The following is a 16,014-nucleotide window of genomic DNA, read 5'->3' as shown; positions in this document are numbered from 1 at the left end:
AAGATGGAATTCAAAGTCATTAAAGAAGAGTCTTACAGCGAGAGATTCGTGAAATTGAGACTGAAAGTGAAAGGGAAATGCAATGAGACCAAAGAAAATGAATTTTTGAGACACCTCTGATACTACCTATTATAAGAATTTAATAGTTAGATTAATTATATCGATAGTATAAGATCGGGGTTCTGCCATATCTAGTTTTCTTTTTGCGAAACTAAACAAGACATAAAATAAACTATTTTTTTGTGTGTTAAATTTGGCGCAGTAGAAGAGGTAAAAATACTTTCTGCTTTCACTTATCATAATATATTTTGAGATACATTTCGCGGGAAATGCAGACATACTTTCGAAACTGTTTGTTTTTCTATTTGGTTTTTATTAAATAGAAATTTACAGGCGTCATGATGAAATTCTTGGAAAAAGCTCTGCCAAATTAAATCTTCATTTATTAATGCAATCTCACTACTACAAATTTATATATATGTGTAAAAGATTATAGATATAACTGATGTTTGGTTTAGATATGTTATTTTAATATATTTTTTCTTTATTTTAGCACAGTTTGGTTTATAACATTGTAAAGAAAAAATCTCCCCAAGATGGAAGCGTAAACAAACAAGACAATAAAACAGTGTTGGGTAATACAAATATATTGTGTTGGTAAGTACTCACTTTGATAACATTTGATATCGATATATAATACATTTTACCAATAAGTAAAATATTTTACAAAAATTAAACCATATTTAAATTAGATGAGAAATGCTGCCTACAAGATAGTTATAAATTAGTAAACAAAAACTTTATTCTAGTATTTAGTTGAGTTGTGTTTTACCGATTTTTACAAAACATATTACCAAAAGCGTTAATATCTATCCATGGACCTCTTCCATATCCTTTCATCCCTGTAAATGAGTATTAATGAATATGAAACTTATACCAAACTAAATTGCCAACGTGTCGAAAACAAACGTGACAAAAGTTCGCTTCTGCAATTGCACACAAAACCGAGAAAGAGACAGAGGACGGAGGAGCACCAGGAAGATAGAGATGGGTATAGAAGGCGCTTTGATGGCGCTAAAGCTGGAACGAACAACAAACAGCAAAATATAAATGACTTTAATAGCTCATCAATGATTCAGGCGGAAATCCGGGCTGTCCAAGTGCAGTCGGTTTATTGGATACCGGAAAGGCAGTCCCCTCTCTCTCTCTCTATCACTCTCTTTCTATCTCTTTCTCTCCCTATCTCCCTCTTTGTATACAAATGTGTATATCCCTCTCTATCTGACACCCGGCTTTTGTGTATTTGTTTGATTGTGCCCTGAACTGGAGTGCAAAAGAGTCTGTGTGTGTCTGGGCCTTTGGCTGATCAGAGTTTTCAGGTTTGAGGTGCCTTCCGTCTGCTTAGCTGCAATGATTTTCACGCTACCTACGAAAAGTATGCAGGAAAATTTGCATATTGTTTTGCTCCTGCAGTGCCTCCTGCAATTTGTCTCGTACCCGAGAGTTTTCCACACCCTTGGCAGCATCTCGAATTGCACTGCGAAAATAGTGTGGAATAATAGAGAGGTCTTGGAAATCAATTTTATGGCATAGGGGCTCTTGAAAAGGTTTAAAATTAGCAAAGATTTTGTAGTTTTTTATTTTAAAAGGTCTAACAATCATATTTGCATATCCTATATATGTAGGGTATTATATTTTCATTCAGAAGTTTACAACGCAGTGAAGGAGGCACCTCCGACCATATAAAGTATATATATTCTTGATCAGGATCAATAGCCGAGTCGATCTAGCCATGTCCGTCTGTCCGTCTGTCCTTATATCCGTCTGTTCTTCTATCCGTCTGTCCGTCTGTCCTTCTGTCCGTCTGTCCGTCTGTCCGTTTCTACGCAAATTAGTCTCTCAGTTTTGAAGCAATCTAATGAAACTTTATAGTTATTCTTCTAAATCAGACGGATCAGACGACTATATCATATAGCTGCCATAGGAATGATCGGAAAATTTTTACAAAAAAAATTATAACATTTTCAGTTTTCAACAGAATTTAATCAAATTTGAGGTATAGCCATTTCATATTATTCTACAATTTTGTGTAAAATTTTATAAGAATAGGACGACTATATCATATAGGTGCCATACAAACAATCCTTAAATGTAGGGGAAAAATACAAATCTGTGAATGTAAAACTGTAAATAAAATATGTATAGGTGAATGAAATGAAAGTATTAGGTATTAGTTCATTGTTTTTTAACATAAATATATACAATTTATTTTGTTTGGATTCCTAGTCATCATTTTTTGTGGCAGTGTTTTGTGGCATATGCAAACCATTGACAAGTCACCTCTCACTCGACTCGCTCCCTTCCTCCCTTTACACCTGTCCTGGCCTGCAGTGTGTGTGTGTGTGTGTTTGTGTGTGCATCATTATTATCATCATTATAGATGGCACATGGCCAGTTTTCCACCCATTTCCCCACTTTCCCACTTGACATTTTCCTCCATTGCCCCTGCGACAGTAGCCGCTTGGCTTTTGTGTCTCATTTATTATGCAAATCCGAGAGACGGACAGCGGGACAGCGGGCTAAGGTGTGCGGGATCCTGCATCCTTTGCTCCTTGGCTGATTGAGCCAAAAGGGTTCAGAGAGAGAGAGAGTCCAAGAGTCCGGCTGCTGCAATTACAGTATGTTGAGTGAATGAGAAACAATAATGCTTATCGCATATTAATGAAACGACAGCAAATATTACAAATCAATGCAATTGGAAAATTTATGCAGTTTCCCATTCCCTTACCGCAAATGTTAGTTAAAGTTTTGACAAACACATCAAATGGAAAAAGGTGAATATACATTCATAAATCGAAAGCTTAGGCACTCACTCTCTTAAACTATTATATATAATATTAAATGATGCCTTTGAATAATTAAATTGTAAAGGTAAATAAGTCTAGATTATGCTTGGGAAACTTTTCTATAGAAATGTTTATAATTATGTTTGATCTTGCAACTAAAATAGCCAAATTAAACAAAAAAGCAGGGTACATTCTGGTCAAAATGACAGAGTGGGAAAGAGAGAGAGTGAACAATAATAAAAAGTAAATATAATTTCAGTGTTAATCAATTACGTGCTTTAATTGAAATCGCCAAAGTCAATAGCGAAAATCAAGTACAACCAAAGCGAGAAAGCATTTTGGCAATATATATACCTCACTCTCTCTCTCTCTATGAAATGCAATTCATATAATATAATATATATTGTGTTTATTTATCTATGAATTTTTAAGCGACCAAGATACCCACTTTTCACTCCGCAAAAGCAAATGTCCAAATGGCCGGACAGTCCGTTGATTTCTGTTTGCCCACGAATTGCTTTTCAATTAACTCTAAGCCGTAAAAACATAATTGAAATGCGGCTGACCCACCCACCCATAAGGCAATAAACAAAGTAAGACAACTATGTAAGAGTCTACCGACGAAAAGGTACCCTTTTTGGAGTGTTCAGAGAATCTGACTAATTTCGAGAATATTTCTGCTAAAATATCTGAAGAGTTTGTTATAATAAATTTAATCAGAAGCTTATAACTCACGAAGGAGTCATTTCCGACCCTATAAAGCATATATATTCTTGATCAGCATAAAAAGCCGAATTGATCTAGCCATGTATGGTGGAAAATTTTTTTTTTCGATTTTTTTTTTCCAAATTTGATGATAATTTTTATATATTCAAAACTGGAAAATTTGACAAAAATTTAAATAAAGTAAATTCAAAAACTAAATATGCAGATTTGTTAACCTTATAAAAACAAGCGAAGAACAGCTTTCTGAATTGTAATTAATGATTTTTTGGCTTAGTTATGAGTTTTTTAACTTTTGATTTGTCGAAAAAATTTGCATATAAAAATATAGTTAATATCGATTAAAAAATGGTAATGCACCTTCAGTCGGAAGCTTAAAAGAAAGTGAAGGAGTCATTTCCGACCCTATAAATCATATATATTCTTGATCAGCATCAACAGGCCAATCTTTCTAGGCATATAGTAAAGATAAATTTTTTTTGAAAATTTTTTTCAAATTTTATATCGTTAAAATTGAAAAAAAAAATGATTAGAATGTCAAATTTTTTACATCTTTAATTGAGTATGCAGATTTGTTAACCTAATTAAAACTAGCATCGGGCTGCTTTCCGAATGAAAATTAATGCATTTTTGACTTAGTTATGAGATTTTTAAGATTTGATTTGTCATAGAAAAATATCAAAAATATCGATTTATTGAGGAGAATATTTTGTGAACACTTAATTTTTCTTACTTTCAATTTAATTTATGGTCATTAAACATGCAAGTATTTAAAAAGGCAGTCTTTTACATTGTAATTTAATTTAAGATAACCTTTTTCAAGTAATCAATTTAAATCTAAGACAGTTGCTGTCTAAAACTAAAGTAAACTATTAGAAATACTAATATAAACTTCACTTTCTAGTACCCTCAATGTTAATTTAAAACATTGAGGACCATTTTCCCATATTTAAATTGTCCAAACAAAGTACAAATTAAATTTAAAACCTTTCTCTGACTGGGGTCAGTTTCTGGATTGTGTTCTAATGGGCCGCAGCTTAAGGCTAACACCTAACACCTATCGGGCAACACCTTCACCGGAACAACTGTCCCTATTATGCCATATATACCCATTATATAAGCCCCCCTTTCCCCGAGGGAACTCGGGGACTCAGTCAAACCCAAACTCAAACTCAAACCGAACACTCAACGGACGGCCGCCTGTCGTCTGCGGCTGTAAATGAAGTTGTGTTTTAATTAAAATTCCAGACTTTATTTCTGTAATTATATTAACTCGCTGTTCGAATTCGCTGGTCCCCGGTCCCTGGTCCCTGTTCCCTGTTCCCTGGGCTTTCTCTCTCGATCGATCTTCGCGGAGCAAGAGGAGTGAAGGACTAAAGGAGTGCAGGAGTCTCGAGGTGTGAGCATCTCCTGGGGTGGAGGAGATAAAACCATTAACGGCAAAGTGGAGAAATGCGGAAAACGTGGCAAAGGCATGCGGTGTTCTCGGCTTGGGTCCTTTGCCTTGTCGAGTCCTTGCCAGCGCCTGTGCCCTTCGTCCTGCATATCCAGCTGTGTCGTCATTGGCATTGGCATCGGCATCTTCACCGGGGTCAGGCTACCGCACTTCCGTAGTGTCCTGCGTTCTTCGTTCCACACCCTTCGTTCCTCATCCTCATCCTGACCCTCGCCCAGCTGCAAATGGTGTTAAAATTAATTTAATTGAATGTGAAATGAAATTTGTTTTGACACACACCAGCAGCACTAGCACTTACACCCACAAACGCAACATCAATACCCACTTGGGGGGGCCACAACACCCCCTCTGACAATGCACTGAAAGTTGAGAGATGTGAGTTCTGCAAAAGTATATAGAACATATATTATAGATATTTAAGGCTTAAGGAAATAATATTTGATAAAGAACAAGAAAGGAAGCTATCTTTGGCACGCCGAAGTTTATGTACCCTTGCAGATAGAAATTTGATTACTAGGAATCCAAACAATATAAATTATATATATTTATGTTGCTTTCATTTCATTCACCTATACATATTATATTTGCAGTTTTACATTCACAGATTTGCATTTTTCCTCTACATCTAACGATTGTTTAAATGGCACCTATATGATATAGTCGTCCGATTTTCATGAAATTTGACACAAAAATGTAGAATAATATGAAATGGCTATACCTCAAATTTAATGAAAATCTGTTGAAAACTGAAAAAGTTATAATTTTTAATTGTATTAATTTCTCAATCGTTTCTATGGGAGGTACAGTGGATCGCAGCTTATTTCGTGCAGTCGCAAACTAAAAGTTTAAACCTCCACTGCTCCTAAACCATCAAAGATATTTCAAAAATTTAAACGCAATTTTTTAACTTATAGTAATAACAAATTTAATAAACTAAAACAAACTTCATATTTATCAAACTTACAGAATAAAAGAAGAAAAACAAAAATATATAAATTTTTCACGCCGCAGCTTATTTCGTGCACTTCAAGATTTTTTATCTCTACATTCTAAAAATTAACTTAATATTTTGTGTGGCCTCCCCTCTGCTTTACGACAGCATTCAGACGGTTTTCCATTGAGGCCACCAATTTTTTGGTCGTTTCGATGGGAATTTTTTGCCATTCTTCAACCAAAGCAGATTTTAGATCGTTTTTGTTCGAAATCTGTCGTTTCCGAATAGCGGAGTCCAAAATTTGCCATAGATTTTCTATTACATTTAAGTCTGGTGATTGTGCTGGTGTTCGCACAACGTGTGGACATTTCCAGATGAGCCAGGTCTTCACAATTCCAGACGTATGCTTCGGGTCGTTGTCCTGGTAGAAGCGAAAACGATCGCGTATGCCCAGTTTCTTGGCACTTTGGAGAAGGTTTTCCTTCAATATTGACAGATATTGATTGGCGTCCATTATGCTGTCAATAAAAACCAGGTTTCCGACTCCAGAGGCCGACATACAGGCCCAAACCATAACGTGACCCCCGCCATGCTTAATCGTTGGTTTTAGGTGTTTGCGGTCTAGCTCGGTATTTGGTGTCCGCCAAACATAATGACGCCCATCCGAACCAAAAATGTTAAATTTTGATTCATCTGCAAAGATGACGTCGTCCCAAAAGGAAATCGGATGGAGTAGATGTTCCTTAGCGAATTTGAAGCGGTAGTCCCGATTATTCTGGTTCATAAATGGTTTTTTTCGAGCTACTCGACCATTGAAGTTGTTTTCGTGGAGGATCCGGCGCACTGTATCCGGGCTACACTTCTTGCCCATTTCGTTCTCTATCTCCACAGCCAATTTTGGAGCCGATAGCTTCGGATTTTGTTTAATTTTTCTTACTATGCGACGCTCCTCCTTCTCGCTAAAAATTTTATTTGGTGCATTTCGACCTTTATTTTCCACCCGATTTTCATGAACAAAGCGTTGAATTATATATTGTACAGTGCTAGAGCTTAGTTTAACCTTCTCCGCAATAGCACGCTGGCTGTTCCCATCTTTAAAATGTTTGAGAACTAATTCTCGTTGTTGAATAGTTGTTCGAGGTGCCATGTTTTGTAATTCCCCGAAATTTTCGTATTTCCATGTGACCAAGACAAAATTCTCATTAGATATTTTAATATAAATACCAAAAATACCAAAACTGGCGTTAAAATGTAATATTCTAGTCAAAAAAGTTAGAATTTCGTCTGTATAAAATGACTGCACGAAATAAGCTGCGGCACAAAAAAAGCTCAAAAAGTTTTTTTTTTTATCTCAATGTTTTACTTTTGTAATTAAGAAAATGTTTCTTATTAATTTCAAATCTACAAATTCTGCTGTACCAACCTTCATTTAAATTTTTGAAATATCTTTGATAGTTTAGAAGCAGTGGAGGTTTAAACTTTTAGTTTGCGACTGCACGAAATAAGCTGCGATCCACTGTATATGATATAGTAGTCCGATTTTCATAAAATTTGATAAAAAATTGTATAATGATATCAAATGGCTATATCTCAAATTTGATCAAATTCTGTTGAAAACTGAAAATGTTATAATTTTTTTGTAAACATTTTCCGATCATTCTCCTATGGCAGCTATATGATATAGTCGTCTGATCCGGCCCTTTCCGACATATATACGAGTGAGAGTATTTAGAAGACTAACTACAAAGTTTTATTCAGATAGCTTCAAAACTGAGAGACTAGTTTGCGTAGAAACGGACAGACGGACAGACGGACATGGCTAGATCGACTCGGCTGTTGATCCTGATCAAGAATATATATAATTTATATGGTCGGAGGTGCCTTCTTCACTGCGTTGCAAACTTTTGACTGAAATTACCCTGCAAGGGTATAAAAATATATCATAATTTACTAAAGGCAAGGCATATGTCTTACTTTGTATATATTTTCTTGAGTATTCCTATTAATTATTTCGCTCGGTGTATCCAACCAAGTCGCCCGTGGATTGCTCGTCTCTGTGGAATCCTTTTTGGCCTCCATCGCCATTGTTTTCCTATCGCTGCATCCTCGCATTGTCGCACCGAGTACAAATGGCGGCCATTGCATTTCTGAGGGATTCTGAATATCGAAGGAATGCGAAAGCCTGGCATAAGTGGGAGCTTATTGGGTGTTTTTTCTGCCCCTCACCTTGCACCTTCCCCACCCCCCAGGAAATGGCAATGGAAATGGTCGATGAAAGGGCGGAAAAGTGGCCAAGGATTGGACCAACTGTCGTAGGCCCAAAAAATATATTAAATATAAGTTAATGAACTTTCACAAGGGCTTTAATATGAACCCAGGAAGGGAATTTAGGAGTAGAGATTATTAGAGTTTCTTTATAAGTTTTGGTACTTTTATATAAAGAAATATTTAAAAATTCTAGAAATTTATAGATTTCCGTTTCAGAAATTGGAAATGGGAGTTATTTAGGATCTCCAAAATAGGGAGTACGTAAACCTGACTTAAGATCTTTGAGAGCTTTTGATTAACTTGTATCTGCTTCGCTTGGAATTTATCTAGATTAAATTTGTAAAGCTTAGAACTATATAGATATAGAATATATATAGATATAGAACTATAAAGCTTAGAACTACATAAGATCTTTGCACCTAAAAAAAGAGAAGTACTCTTTGGCATTGGAAATAAATAATAATCATTTTAAAAAAATGTATATTATTTTATGTAGTAAGCAACTTAATTTCCCTACATTTTCCTGCTTCCTAGTTATCAGGATATTACCAGTAATCCCATACCTTGAAAAGGTATCCCTTTTTTTTTTGCCGATATCCTTCGGCCAGGACTGCATGTCCATGGCATGGACACACTCTCTCTCCCTTGCTGCTCCTGCTGCTCTCTCCTGGCTCCCACGGTGGCCTAATCAAAAACAGAAGCTTCGAAAGCCGCAAATTTTGGCCAGCGGATGCTGTCAAGTGCATCTGTGTGTGTTAGTGAGTGTGTGTGGGTGTGTGTGTGTGTGTGTGGAGGGTGCACGTCCATTTTGTGGCGGCACACGTTGCGTATGCGCAACGCATTTCTATCGTCAGCGGCGCTGAAACAACTAAAAGCTAAAAATTTTTGTGTTAAAATTTGCTAAATTTGCATTTTTTGACGTTTTTGCGGCAAGAGAAAGCGAGAGGGAGAGAGAGAGAGAGAGCAGCTAGACCTAAAATTCAGCCACCGCCCGCCGCCCCCTCTCTTCGGTGGCGCCTGTTTGTGTTGCAAATATAATTTTTAATTTAAATGCAAATTTTGGAAATCATTTTCGAAGCATTATGTGCCCATATTGATACGCAAATTGCTGTCAGCACACACACACACACGCACACCAGGACATCAGGACACCCGGACACTTGGACGCACACCCACACACACACACACACACTAACACATACACACGGACACTTGGACGAGACGCACACATGCAGATTTAATAACGAATACGCGTCAGTCAACCGCCACACAAGCCGCAGATCGGAGGAGGAAAAGCATTTGGAGGGGCAGCCAGCCGGCATTAGGGGTTTTCCAGTCAGGAAAAATCCAGAGGGGATGCATAGTGTTTTTCCCAGGGGGGGACAGACACCGCTTTCCACTGTTCTGCCATTGATTTTTTAAAGGAATCCGATAGATACTAGATAACATGTTGCCGGCTGTCCAATGTTCTAGAAAGTAGCAGCCTTAAATATATAATTTTTTATATAAATTTGAGATTTGGTATTAAGAAATAAATAATCACAAGAAGACAATGCATTAATTTAAGTGAAATCAGTTTTAAAATTTAAATAAAATACGGTTAAAGGGTTACGGTAAAGTCAAAGTAGTTCGTGATGAGCAATGACTTCCACTTAGTTCATATTTTTTGTTATTTATTCTTCACGACCTTTGGTCCTCGCACTTTTCAATGTATTTAATTCCATTTTAAAACCATTTCACAAGTCGTCAAATCCGATTATGAACTCATTTCTCGCTGTCCGATGTCAGTGACTTTGATGTTTAATATTTTGCAATTTAATTTTAATGTGCCTACCCCCGGCAGTTACTTCCTCTTCCGTTCTAGGACCCAAGGTCCTTGCCATTAGGCCCCCCTTTGAACCCTTTTCCCGTTGTGTCCACCTGGTCGCCTCCCTTTATTTGGGGCGATAATTTTATTATTGGGGGGCTTTGTATTTGTGTTTTTTTTTTTGCTATTAGTTGCTGGCCATTAACGTCCATTTAGCCGGGAAGCCCACGCATTTCCACAAGTTGGCAACATTTTCTAATTGCCGCAGAAACAGTTTGAGTCGAAATGGGAGTGGCTTTCCTATAAGTTTCTACTTGGATATTGATATTAGCTAGAAGTATAATTAATAAATTAAATGAATAAAGGTTTGTCTGATGAAATTGTAAAGGAAATAAACGGAAGCCCAACTCTAGTTCCTATTTGTGTGGCCCGGAGTGCATAATGTGACTTGAACGTTGATTACAACTGACAGGGAAACAAGGGGGGAAAGGCAAGGCAAGCTGTGATGGGGAAAAGCGGTGAGGAAAAGCGAGAGCTCAGAGCATTTTGCATGCAATGGATGCGATGGCATTGTTGCCTCTCTGCCAGTTGCCATTGATTTCACCCACTTTGCCCGCCAGCAATTAGTGCAACTCCAGCAGCAGCAGCAGCAGCAACACCTATAGCCACACCCCCATATCTATATCTATATATATATCATTCCCTATATACATCAGCATCTGGCAGGAGGTAGTAGCTGTGTAAACTTTCAGCACCCGACAAACTCTTTTTGCATTCATTTATGAATATTTTAAAATTCATTGCTGATGTTGCTGCTGTTGCTGCAGCTCGTGCTCGTGCTGTCCCTGCTTTTGTTGCTATTATTGAAATCTAGACGGAAATTAAGTTGTCCCGCTTGGCAATAATAGAGTGTGCCACCTTCCCCCGAGTTACCTGAGACATCTTAATGGACATCAAGGAGCAGAGTTCGGAGCGTGATGTATGCATCCTTGGAGGAGGAGAGAGAGTGCAGTAGAGGAAGCTAACCAGAGTGCCATAGTTGCCTCACAAAAGGTCGGTCATTACATCACAATTCTATGGAAATTATTCTGGAAAGTCAAGGTTCTACTTTTACAGAGGAATTTCCTATAATTTGAGACACATTTTTTGATGGTCAAGTGCATTTTAAGAGACCTTTCAGTTGAGTTATTTTCGGGTATTCCTTTGGGAGTTAGCTTAGGTTTTAATTTTAAATGTTACTGCATAGTTTAAGGTATCAAGAGTTTTTTGTTACAACTTATGTGTTGCCTTGATTTGTGTTTTTAAAAAACCCCTTTTTGCTTAGAGTTTAGAAAACTGAAGAGTATAAAATGAGTACTTCTAAAAACCTCAGAAATAATAAAAATAGACTACAGATTCTTCTATTTCTTCTTTTAATTATGGTGCATGTAAATAAGCAAAAATTGGTTTGGAAATTGTAGAGATTAGAATATCTTTTGTTAGGCTTTATAAAACCTTACCATATTCTTGACTAAAGAAGAAATAACATCAAACATTTCTTAAACATTTGTAGAGGCTATCCTAGATTGTATAATCATCAGATAAAAAAGATATAACCTTAGAAAATAGCTCTAAATTTCTATAAACTATAATAATCATTATTAAATTATTATAATTATCTTTTAATGTATCATAGATAGACATATCCTTCGAAAGCCTTCCTAAAACCTTGAATTCGCAGATAAATTATTTAAAATCCCAAAAGTTACCTCGAAATTTTTACAAAATATTTCCCAACTAAAGAAGCCTCCAAAAAAGCAGCTCTCAAAATTAATAGCGAATATTGCTCAGTGCTTCCTTTTGGATCCTCCTGGTACAGGGAACCAGCTTCCAGGTCACGTGCAAGACGATGACGCTCCTCGGGTTAACAAGTAGAGCGGCCTTTAGGGTCCTAGGGGGAGGAGGGGAACCCTGAGGAGAGGTGAGAGGTGAAAGCCGGTGAGTGCTGCTTCTCCAGGCATCGCAGGACCTCCTCCTGCTCCTACTTTTGCGTTAATGTTTCTTTTACGTGCCCACAGCAGTGTCTCCCATCCGGCACTTCTCCTTGGGTAATGTAAGTTAATAGCCATTGTTGTGCCTGCCCCTCGACCTCGAACCTCGTCACCCCTGGCCTCATCCTCATCCTCTCCCTCCCCCCACCCCCACAGGACTCTTCAGGACTCTGCCCCTCCAAAAAGAAAGAAAGAAAAGTTAAGAAAAAAAAGGTGAAACGGTCAGGTTTATTGATAATTATTGTGCCCGGCTTCCTTTCAGCTTCTCCTCCTTCCCTGCCTCTGTTGTTGTGCATAAATTTAATTTGCTTAATTAATTAAGAAAACCTGAGGGAGAGAGGGGAGAGTGGCAGTGGAGGTGGTCACTTGGCCCCCTCGCTAATTGAAAATAAAGACCAATTTTTTAATTAAACTTTAAATTAATTTATTAAAGTGCTGACCCCATGGCAAGGCGGGCGAACTTTGACCCCCGATGGGTCAACTCAATTGCTCAGAAATATTCTTTAAATAGTATAAAGAGATTGGGAAATACGATTATATTTTAGTTAATACTTTTAAATATTGAAATAATTAAACTAAACTAAATGTAAACCTTATTAATATCCTTCTGCTGTTAACTTATCGAAACAAAAGGGTACTTCATTATGGAAGCCATAAAGTATTTCAATATTTCTGCCAGGAGACGCCTCTCGCAGTAATTGGGTTTAAATTCCAGGACCTGGCTTTAATATCGAGGGATGTGCGGGGGTGGTGTGCGCCGGGGAGGGAGAAGGGAGCACTAAACCAACAATGCGCTAATGCTCATTTAATGCGATTTCGCACGTTTGCATTTTCTATCAGGAGCTTCTCTCACACACACACACACACAGGACCTCACTCCCACATATGTGCAGCAAAAGGACATGGGTATTAGGTTTATGGGAAAGCGGGGATTACAAAGAAGAAGCGAGACTTGAGAGTGGAAAATAGATCTTAATTTAATAACTAATATATAATTAAGGGAATATTTTGTATTTTAAAGGGACAAATTCCATTGAAATAACAAACTATTTTACTAAAAAATATATGGAAATAATTAAGGGAATATTTTGTATTTAAAAGGCACAAATTCCATTACAATTAAAAACCATTTTACTAAAAATTAAATGGAAATAAATATAGCATTTAATTACAGAAACAAAATTTCTTATAAATGGTTCCCCTAGAAAATTTCCTAGCATTTAATAATAAATATGAAATGTATTTTGAAAGCTTAGTTAGTGAAAATAGTATTCTCCTTTTCATAACTTTATTTGAAACCTAAAAATACGTTTTAGCTCTATAAATTATAGTCAACATTATTCCTAATAAAGTTCTTCATAATCTTTCCCATCAATTTGACCGCACAAACGACATTTTAGCCACATCTGCTGGCCATGCGAGTGCATGGCTAAAACGTATTTATCTAAGTTTTACGCAATATTTGCACTATATTACATAACCGCATTGTTCCCACCGCCAATGAAGCTCGAAATGAAAAGCCAGCCCAGCTAAAAAATAAAAATAAAACAAGAAAGGAAGTCAATTTCACGAAGCCGAAATTTGTTTACTCTTTCAGTTTTCAAGAGTTTCATAAATGGGAAATTGATCATAACTAAGCCAAAAAAGCATTAATTTCAATTTGGAAAACGCTGTTTTGCTAGTTTTTTGTTAGGTTTATTAATCTGTATATTTAGTTTCATACAAAATTTTTTTTGTTAATTTTTGACAATTTTTTGATAACTTTTAACCACTTTTAAAATTGTGAAAAAAATTCAAAAAAAATTGTTTCTTATCTACATGCCTAGAAAGATTCTTCTTTTAATGCTGATCAAGAACATATATAATTTATAGTGTCGGAAATGACTCCCTCACTAAGTTTTAAGCTTCTGACTAAAATTATAATACCATTTTTGAACCAATATTTATAAATATTGTATATGAAAATTTGTTCAATAAATCAAATTTTTAAAAGCACATAACTGACCTAAAAATACTTTAATTTTAATTCCAAAGGCGTTCCCATGTTAGTTTTTATCAGGCTAATAAATTTGCATACTCATTTTAAAATGTAAAAAAATTAAAAAATTTAATAAATTTTTTGACAATTTTAACGACATTAACCCCTTTTAAAATTATGAAAATTTGAAAAAAATTAAATTTTTGCGGGACTTACCTAGATCGACTCGAATTTTTGTGCTGATCAAGAATATATATGATTTATAGGGTCGGGAATGACTCCTTCGCGAGTTAGAAACTTCAGACTAAAGGTCAAATACCATTTTTTGAGTCTATATTTAACAATAATTTTCTATGACAATTTTTTTTAGATAAACCAAAACTTAAATAATTCATACCTCAGCCAAAAAAGCATTAATTTTAACTCGAATTTTTGTGCTGATCAAGAATATATATGATTTATAGGGTCGGAAATGACTCCTTCGTTAGTTGCAAGCTTTTGAATGAAATAATAATACCCTGTAAAGGGTATACAAATGGAAACTACAAAATGGGAACGGTGGCACGTTGGCTGCCGTGCAAAAGGTAAACACAAATTGTTGCATGGACGCAGTGAAGCGGCGACTTACACTTGAAAAAATTACAGAAGCTTATAAGAATACTAGGTTTAAATAACTGGAATAAATAGTGAGGAAATAAGGTTTTCATTCATGAGGAAAATGCTAGAAAATGTATTGAATTATGTGTTTATTTATTGTTATTATTATTTCAGTTGTATATGGAGTTTTATAAATATTAAAACAAAGAGTTTACAGGATTAATTTGTAGACTTTAATGTATTTATTGTTAAGAGGAGCATGCTTGTTATTGTTCTTATATTTTTCACAATATAAAATTATAGTTAAGGATTTTATTTTCTATTTTGCAGAGCATCTCTTTTTTTAGTAAAATAGTTTCTGAGATATTGGATATTATTCATTTGAACACTTGTAATAAAATATATTTGATTGAAATTGAATATATATTTTTTCTACCAAGAATTTTCACAGATTCCGTAAATAAAATCATTAAATGTAACCCTATTTTTGCCTCAAAATTTCTCATTTTCAAACGATATGCATTAAAATGTATTCTTAGTTTTTCCTTTGTTTTGTTTTTTCCTCCATCTAAATCCCAAACAATAATATAAAATTTCAAGTGGACTTGGCTCACTGGGAAAATTCACCCATCAAATACAAAGGCAAGGGGAAAAATCTGCGCTACACGGAGAAAAAACAGGGGGCGAAAATATTAATTAAATTAAAACCACAAAACCAAGTCCGCAAATATCCGCACACTCACACAAAATGTTGTAATCACGATTTATGCTGAGTTGGTTATTTACACTTTGCACTTAATACACACACACACACACCCAGTCCGAGGAGGTGTGTGTGGTGTGTGTGTTGTGTGTGTGTGGTGTGTGTGTGTTGTGTGTGTGTGTGCATACATGAGTGCATGTTGCACACGTTGCGCGAAGCTTTTTGCATGTTTAGCAGAAAATAATATGCAAATTATGCAATTATTTTAGCTCCATCTCTCGGTGTGCATACGTGTGTGTGTGAGAGCGTCCTTATCGCCCACTATCCTGGCATATCCTGTGTCCAGCATCCCTCCAACATCCTGCATGCCACATCCACCTGCAAGTGCAGAGTGCCACCCCTTTGGCAGGTGCTCCACCGAAATGGAGATGGAGATGGAGGCACTTTGCCTGATTGCACCCGTCTGCCGGTTGTCCACTTTCATTCTCAGTGTCTTGCAACTGGCCTAATCGCCTCGCCAGGAGCCAGGAGCCAGGAGCCAGGACTCACTAGCCAGGAGCCAGTTTGGGTCAGCAAAGAGCGAGAAAGAGGCTACTTTTTAACGTTCCCTGATTTCTGGCAGATCATTTGGCAACAACTTTTGTCGGGGCAACTTTGTTTGCTTTGTTTTTC

The 16,014-nt window shown here is 36.3% G+C and overlaps 1 long non-coding RNA gene across 2 annotated transcripts in view; it reads left to right on the top strand.

Annotated features, from left to right (window-relative positions):
* Window positions 1–16,014, top strand: part of LOC147644300 (uncharacterized) — a 78,178-nt gene that overhangs the window by 37,476 nt on the left and 24,688 nt on the right. For both annotated transcript variants that reach the window (XR_015270826.1, XR_015270827.1), the window contains exon 2: window positions 554–657. This is a non-coding gene — a long non-coding RNA (uncharacterized LOC147644300). The remainder of the gene's footprint in view (window positions 1–553; window positions 658–16,014) is intronic.

Source organism: Drosophila serrata, unplaced genomic scaffold, assembly GCF_035046125.1.
Source record: "Drosophila serrata isolate PLE 108 unplaced genomic scaffold, ASM3504612v1 contig_190, whole genome shotgun sequence".
Lineage (NCBI taxonomy): Eukaryota > Metazoa > Arthropoda > Insecta > Diptera > Drosophilidae > Drosophila > Drosophila serrata.
Note: the sequence above shows the minus strand (reverse complement) of the source record. Positions and strands in the feature narration are given on the sequence as shown.